The following is a 6,940-nucleotide window of genomic DNA, read 5'->3' on the forward strand; positions in this document are numbered from 1 at the left end:
GCCATAAAATTTCTTTCATTATAACTGTCTTAACTTACTTGAATTTCACTTTTTAAAACATCTCCTATATATCGAATACATCAATTTAACTTTTTACAAGATAAAACATAACTTGCTTGAATCGAATTACTCTCTCATGCAATCCCGTACAATCCTTCACATGACTCGGTCCTCGGTATCCATTCCTTGATGATTCTCGTGTCTCGTATTACCTGCGCTCACCACATAAAAACTCGTAACATTAGTACGCATTATAAACATACATCATTTATTCACGTTTACTATTCATTCCGTTAACTCTTTACATCTCGGCTTTCCATCTGATCATACAATCCGTGGTGAGACTTCTTTGCTATTCCTGCATTATACTTCATTCACCAGGCACACTAATACTATCGTTAGTACTCAATTTCATTGGGTACACACGTACCTACTTTCATACACACTTATACACATTCATACTTCCGCACATAACCATTTACGTGCATACGTACATACCTACATATAAACACTTCTACATCATAACATACATACCTACATACACACCTTCCTACATCGTTACGTACACATATAACATTATACATATAAATATACCTACACATCCCTATTTGCAACATATCTAACTCATACATACCTACACACCTACAAACCCTCATATATCCGAGTATACTTGCTCGCATACTTATAAACATACCCACATAAGTGCATACATGCTTTCATACCATTCTGTATACGTGTTTAGAGACATACAAACATACATACGTACCAATCTACAAGTGTGCTTACTCTTAGACTCATAAAACGTAAGTTAAATTAGTCATACGTAGCTTGAAACACGTTTAAACGAGTTCCCAAGAAAAAACGGAGCAAACGAACAATTTTTGCCAACCAAGGGGGCCTCGCGTGACGCCAAGGGCCTTGGCGTCACGACTAGCCCCTGTTTTCACAGAAAAGTTGCAGCTAACTGCTGCATATTCCCAGCATGATCCGGTTTTACAGAAACGAGCATAACTTCCTCGTTTTTGATCCGTTTTATCCGATTCTTCTTCCTACGCGTCCGTAATTTAATTCTCCATCTAATGGAGTTAAAATCCAACATCCGACATAATAAGATTTCAGATTTTTAATTCTTCGGCTTATTACCCTCTTACCAAATTTCGACTCGTTCATGCATTCATCAACATAACTTGGTTGTTTGCTCTAAATTCCTCATGAACCCTATAATTTCAACATTTGTCTATCATAAAAGATTAAGTTCTCGGATGTCTTGCATCCTCTTGACCCACTTTCGCTCAAGAGCTTATTTTGACCCGTTAAGGGTACTTGCGCATTTTAAGGTCCTTAGCTTACGAAAATCATACTTCTCATTTTCTTACTTTTTCAAAACATTACACTAATCGAATAGCTTATTTCTAAACTACTTTTAATATCATATACCCAATAAACCCATCAAGGGCATTTTAGTCAACTTCAATCCTATCATTTACGACGAAAGACTTCAACACATATTTGACCTCAGACATCATGCTTAATTAATTAAAACACTTTATTACTTAATCGAACTAAGAAGTGAATACGGAAATCACTTACCTTATGCGTCCGTGCTCGTATCCGATTCCTTGCCTTTTATTGACCCGTTAACACCTCATACTTGAGCCCGTCTCGACGTGATTCCTGTACTTTCATTTCATTGAAATCACGCTCTTATTAGCATACTCATTTGTACATGTTAACAATCATATCAATCGCATATTTCACACTTAACTTTCTTTAGTCATTTCTAGCAAACATAGCTCATATAATCATACCCAAATACACTTAAACTCATGTAATTCATCATGTCATTACATTTAACACGGATTGCTATAACATGTACCATACGACTTCCCATAATCCTACCTTTAATACAACGAGTCAAATCATGTTTCTTATACTTAGGTTACTTTCAGAAGTCAGCTATTAACCATATTTAACTATCGACTTTCATCATATACTCGTAACATCATAATCGACTATACGGACGAAACTATATACATTTTAGCATACGCTTGGTATGTGTACCATCTTTTAAGCATAACGTACAACTAATTCATGCATAATTCTTCTAAACTCATACATAACCCATCAAAACCTACTACTAACCATCATGGATCATTCCCAAATAAACATCAAACATATCATCATCATATTTCTGCTAATTCATCTAACAATAATTCATCATACCCACATAATACATCAATCTTTCAACAAGACTTTAACATAGGTGGTGATTCTAGTCATCATCTTCACCCTAACTAACGGGTTTCTCCTCTAATCATCAAATTAACACAAACCATACGTAACCCGTGTTCTATACGTTGATTCTAACCCTTATACATGATCAATTTCATACTAACTCACGGATTTGAACATAACCCACTTCACACATGATCACAAATCTTAGATTTAAGACATACCTTATGATCCCCTTGTGAAGGTGATCACTAATTCATGTTTGGTTGTGAATTTAAGCCTTGATTTATTCTTCAATTTGAAGCTTTGAAGAACTAGGGTTTTGGGGCTTTTGATAGCCCCTGCTCGATCCATCCAGAACACACACGAAGTTGTGTGTTTGTGTGTAATCTTTTTCTTTTAATAACTTAACTTTTATTTATCCCACTTTAACCCCCTTGAGTTTGCCTCTAAGACACAATTGGCACTACTTATTTCTTTTACTACTTTTACCATAAACCTTAACTAGGTAAAATAGCCTAATATTTATTTTGGGATATATTATATAAGAACCTTTTACGAATATAAACATTCGGATTTTTGGGGCGTTATAGCGCCGGGAAGTGGCCTAAAATGATTAATGACCCGTCTCCAAAACGCATCATTTCTTTGCTCGTTGGCATGTTTCTTGTTCTCGGAGATGTGCAAGTACGCCTTCACCAAGGAAACCTCCTCCTCGGTCGTCCAATGTTGTCGGACGGTTGGGACGATTTCTTGAACGTCATCATTTTCTTCTTCTTCCTCTTCATCTTCCTCTTCCTCTTCTTCTTGTTGTTCTTGAACGTAATCATCACTTCATCGTCGTCAAGACTTTGTTATGGTTCACGAAGCGCGGTTGCAAAATGATGGATGAGGGTGTTGTCTTCTAGTAGTGGGTCGAGTTGGTGGGGTTGGGTTTGAAAGTTTGGAAACGATTGTGGTTGATGGTGAGGTTGAAACGGTGGAACGAACGGTTGGTTTTGATACATTTGCGATTGAAAGGGTGGATATTGTTGGGTTTGAAAGGGTGGATATTGTTGGGTTTGACAGGGTGGGACTTGCTCGGGTTCGTCTTGCAACCTAAAGCGCGTCGGCTCACCAAGATTCGCTCGAACCATGGGTCTTACGGGATTTTTCTTCGTACCCGAACCTCTTTTTTTTTTTGAACCCCCACCTCTCTTGCTTGAACCTTCCATGTTTGTTGAAAAATTATTTAGACTGAGTTGGAGAGTTTGTTGATTTTTTGTATTGAGTGTGAGAATAAAGGTTGGAGAGTTTGTTGATTTTTTGTATTGAGTGTGAGAAAGGTTGGATTTTATAAAAAAAAGGTTCAAAAAATAAACCCAAACGGTCAAAACATCCCCAAACGGTAACTTTCCAACGTTCCATTTTTGAAAATCAACGCGTGATATTTACTATGCGTTGTAAATATAACGCGTGATGGAGAAGGAGGCGGCGGTGTTCGTGGTCGTTTAACGCGTGACGGGACGTCCATCACGGACCGCCCCACCTGGCCTAACAATTGCTGTAAAACAATTAGATAAGGGGTATTCATGATTTCGTTTTCACGGTTATTATAATTATCAACGAGTTTTAATAGTAAACCAAAGATTTGAATATTGAAATAGAAGAAAAACATATTGTTCCATGGATGTCATGGGTTTTAGTATATTGGCTAAAGAAGGAATATTAAAAAGGTATAACATTTGTAGAAACTTAAATTATAAGAACGATTAGAAATATAAAACAAGGAGTCCTCAAGAGTACATTATGACACAATGCAAGTTATAATGTATTTATCAAAACAATCTAGGACTTACACCTAGGAGTAGGATCAAATATAAAGCACATTTCGTATACAAACTATAAGAACTATTTAAAAAGTGACTTGTATCATCTAATCAATTATAGAGAAATGGTAAAATGATAACCTAAATAATATCAATTATTTTGAATTCTTTATAATTATGCTAACAAGCAATTAATTCTTTATTTGGATCTTCCTTTTGTTTTCAATGTGCTGATAAAAAAAAGTGCTGATATCATTTCACATATGTGCTAAAATCAATTATCTTGATTAATTTTCATGTGCTAATATAATTTAAAAGTGCTACTTTTATGTATGTATTGTTTTAGTATGTGCTAATTTAATTTTTTTTAAGTGCTAGAATCTGTTGTTACGGTTTGTAGGATAAATATGGTTTGTACCTAAACCAACTCCCTTACACCTAAAATACCAAAACAACCAACGAGTTTAACAAGTTTAACTTAGTTTTGACACGAGTGTCGTTCAGCAAAAAGTTTTAGCAGCATATAAATTATAACATATAATATTTATTATATATTTTTTAGAGTAAATTACGTTTTTGGCCCCTGTGGTTATATCACTTTTACTATATTAGCCCAAAATAAGATTTTTTTTAACATTTGTGCCCCCATGGTCTCTATAACTAAGTATTTTGGCCACTAAGACTAACTCAATCCCAAACTATGGTTAATTATTAGACACATGACATGCACATGATGTGTATTTTTGTAATTTAACCTCCCCTTTAAATCTAACCCATATTTTTCAAGAACATCATCATCTTCAACCATCATCATCATCCCCAGATCTTCAATTAAATATAACCCAGATCTTTAACGAACATCATCATCTTCATCCATCATCATCATCCCCACATAAACTTCAAACACAAATCAAAACCCTATAACACACAACTGATCCAGCAATAACCAACTAACAACAACCCAAAACCCAACACAAATCACTAGATTACACACCTCTGAAACCCTAATTACAAACCTAACACACTACAACTCACTTTCACCAAACCAGCACATTCACATCAAACAAAAATTACCAATCTTACAAATCAAGCCCTAACTTCACAAAATCAACTCAACGATTCAAGAATCAAGAAACAGAAACCCTAACCTCAATTCTTGATGACCCAACACAGAAACCCTAACCTCAATTCTTAATAACCCAGCACATTCCAGGCTCCGGCGAGGTTTATAATCTTTTGCAAGAGCTTCATCAAACACATGGTAACACACACACAATGGTGAAACGGACTGCTACATTTATAATCTTCACGTTTTTGTTAATCGCTATAAATTGCAGGTTCGCCGGAAGTTACAGGTTCGCCGGAAGTTGCAGGTTCGCCGGAATCTGGGTAAAGTCGCCGGAAGTTGCAGGTTCGTGGATGGGGTGGGGTGTTTTATGTTTTAAAAAATTAGACACCAACTCTCTTAAGATTGATTGATTGCTTGTTCGTCTGTTGCTTTGAATCAGTTCTGATTGGAGATGATGATGGTTGAAGGTGATGAGTTAGAAGATGGTGATGATGATTGAAACCCTTATAAAACCCTTTTCATGAATCGGTTTTTTAGGCATATGTATCAAGAAAAAAGGTGAAATTTAAGGGGAAATTGGATTGTTACAGAGTGGGATTGAAGAGGGTTTTGGGGAAGATGATGGAGAAGTGATAAAAGAAATTATTTGCAGATGTTGGTTAAAAAGAAATAGGATTAAGGAGAAGTGATAAATTACAAAAATACCCATCATGTGCATGTCATGTGTGTAATAATTAACCAGGTTTTGGGATGGAGTTAGTCTCAGGGGCCAAAATAGTTAGTTATAGAGACCATGGGGGCACATATATTAAAAAATCTTATTTTGAGCTAATATAGTAAAAGTGATATAACCACAGAGACCAAAAACGTAATTTCCTCTATTTTTTAAGATAAAAAACCAATTAAGTAAACAGTTAGGTCTGGTTTCATGTCACACAATCTAATCATATATGTGATACTCATAATTATTATTACTATATATCAATTACTATTATTACTATATATTATTATTATTATTATTACTATATATCAATAAACGAATTGAAACAAATAGTGATTTTAATATTATAATAATATATAGTTTTTTTAATACTTTCATTATTTTAATATTATAATAATAGTTATTTTCTTTACTTTTTAACTTTAATTCTTTTTTTAATATCAGGGGTTGGGTTAAGCTTGGTACCAACCGGTATCGAACCAGTACTGATATCGAAAATGCCGATACGGTCCTGTTTGGTATCAGTACATGAAGGTAAAAACCGGCACTAATACAGAAAACGCCAAAAGTTGGTGCCGAATTAATATTGGAAATCTTTTGGTTCGAAAAATTCAGTGCGGCTACCCGGTACCATTTGCTCATCCCTGATCACGGTTACCGTACGAACAACGGTATCGTACAACTTTTTTGTTGATTTTCTTCAACTTTTAATTTTTTCTTTTTTATTTTCAGAGGTAGGGATGATCTCGGTGTCAACCGATACAGAATTGGTACTGATACCGAAAATACCGGTTACGGTACCGGTATATGAAGGTAAAAAACAGTAGTGAACCGGTACCAGGACCGCCAAAAGTCGGTACCGAATTGGTACTTAAGATCTTTCGGTTCGGCAAATTTGGTACCGGTACCCGGAACAATTTGCTTATCTCTGATCACGGGTTTCATACAAACAACATCGTTACAATACAACTTTTTGGTTGATTTTATTTCGGTTATCTTTTAGTGTTTTTTTTTTCTACATTTTCTTTTTATTCTTGTCAGCAGTTCTGTTCGCAACACGCTCGTAATGATTTCAAAACACATGTAAACACAGACTAAATAACAAAAGAA

The sequence above is a fragment of the Helianthus annuus genome, chromosome 4 (assembly GCF_002127325.2).
Source record: "Helianthus annuus cultivar XRQ/B chromosome 4, HanXRQr2.0-SUNRISE, whole genome shotgun sequence".
In the NCBI taxonomy this organism is placed as follows: domain Eukaryota; kingdom Viridiplantae; phylum Streptophyta; class Magnoliopsida; order Asterales; family Asteraceae; genus Helianthus; species Helianthus annuus.